This window comes from Neomonachus schauinslandi, chromosome 11 (genome assembly GCF_002201575.2).
Source record: "Neomonachus schauinslandi chromosome 11, ASM220157v2, whole genome shotgun sequence".
In the NCBI taxonomy this organism is placed as follows: Eukaryota; Metazoa; Chordata; class Mammalia; order Carnivora; family Phocidae; genus Neomonachus; species Neomonachus schauinslandi.
In genome coordinates, this window is record NC_058413.1 from 84,911,090 (window position 1) to 84,913,393 (window position 2,304).

Here is a 2,304-nt window from a genome sequence, read left to right on the forward strand (position 1 = left end):
CAAATTGAACTTTTAGAGATAAAAAACACAATGTTTGAGATTGAGAAGTCACAAGATGGAACTGATAGCAAATTAGACATTGCATAAAGTATTAATGAACTTGAATATACCGCAATAAAACTATCCCATATGAAAACAGAGAAAGAAAAGGCTGGGGGGAAAAGAACATCACTGGACTTTGGGAAATTTTCAAGTAGTCTAATATGTAAATGTGGGGTTACCAAGGTAATAAGAGGTGGAAGGGAAAGGAAAAAACTTTGAAAAAAATAGTGACTAAAAATTTTTCCAAATTTTATGAAAACTATAATCTCACTGATCCAAGAATCTCAACAAATCTTCCATAGTTAAGAGTCTATTTCTTGGTCTGCCTCTCTCTCTCTCTCTCTCTCTTTCCCCCGACCTTTGCTCATTTGTTTTGTTTCTTAAATTCCACATATGAGTGAAATCATATGGTATTTGTCTTTCTCTGACTGACTTATTTCGCTTAGCATAATACACTCCAGGATCACCCATGTCATTGCAAAAGGCAAGATTTTTATGGCTGAATAATATTCCATTGTATATATATATATATATATATATATATATATATATATATACCAGATCTTCTTTATCCATTCATCAGTTGATGGACACTTGAGCCTTTTCCATAATTTGGCTATTGTAGATAATGCTACTGTAAACATCGGGGTGCATATAAACCTTTGAATTAGTATTTTTGTATTCTTTGGCTCTTAATGTAGAGAACAAACTGATGGTTACCAAAGTGGAGGTGGGTGGGGGAATGGGCTAAATAGGTAATGGGGATTAAGGAGTATCCTTGTGACGAGCACTGGATGTTTTATGGAAGTGCTGAATAACTATATTGTACACCTGAAACTAATATTACACTGTATGTTAACTAACTGGAATTTAAATTAAAACTTCAAAAGAATAAAAATAGAACTACCCTATGATCCAGCAATTGCACTACTGGGTATTTACCTAAAGAATAAAAAATATTCATTCAAAGGGATTCATGCACCTTTATGTTTATTGCAGCATTATTTACAATAGCCAAATTATGGAAGCTGCCCAGTGCCCACTGATCAAAAAAAAAAAAAAAGAATCTCAACAAATCCAAGCACAAGAAATGTGAAAAAAAAAAACTACTCCATGCCAAATTTCTTAAAACCAATGATAAATAGAGAATCTAGTAGTCATGGAAATAATACATCTTATATACAGAAGAACATATGTCATAAGAATGGCAACAGATTATTCATTAAAAACAATTGAATGGAGGGGTAGACGAACCATGAGAGACAATGGACTCTGAAAAACAAACTGAGGGTCCTAGAGGGGAGGGGGTGGGAGGATGGGTTAGCCTGGTGGTGGGTATTGAGGAGGGCACATTCTGTATGGAGCACAGGGTGTTATGCACAAACAATGAATCATGGAACACTACATCTAGAACTAATGATGTAATGTATGGGGATTAACATAAGAATAAAAAAAATGCAAAAAAAAAATATATTCAGTGCTAGGGCATACGAATGTCAAATTAGTGGCCAAAATTAGCAGAAGAAAGTCAAATTTGTCACAGGCAGACAAATGCATAAAAAATAAATAAATAAATAAATAAATAAATAAATAAATAAATAAATAAAAACGATTGAAGCCAGAAGTACTTTAAAGTACTGAAAGAGAAAAACTACATTTCTTTACCCTGTGAAATATGTTTCAGGGAGGAATGTGAAATAAAAACTATTTCAGACATTTTAAAAAGCTGAAAGACTTAATTACCAAAAGACCTGTTCCGTAAAAAGAGTTGAAGAAGTTGTTTTCAAACAAAAAAGTAAAAAAAAAAAAAAAAAAAATCAAGATAATAATTTCAATCTATACAAAAACCATCAAAAATGTAAACTATGTAGTTTATGTTAAGATAATTTTTCCATTATTTTAATATCTTTAGGGGCACCTGGATGGCTCAGTCAGTTAAAAGGCTGCCTTTGGTTCAGGTCATGATCTCAGGGTCCTGGGATCAAGCCCTAATTCTGGCTCCCTGTTCATCAGGGAGTCGCTTCTCCCTGTCCTTCTGTCCCTCCCAACCCCGCTCTTGCTCTCTCTCTCTTTCTCAAATAAATAAAATCTTTAAAAATAAATAAATAACTTTAAGAGATAGTTTATTTTAAAACAAAAATAATAATATATTGCAGGTTGTGCTCGCTTTGGCAGCACATATAATAATATATTGCGGGTTTTATAACACATATAAAAGTAAAAAGTATGTAAAAAATAGCCCAGAGGAGAGAAATGGAAATA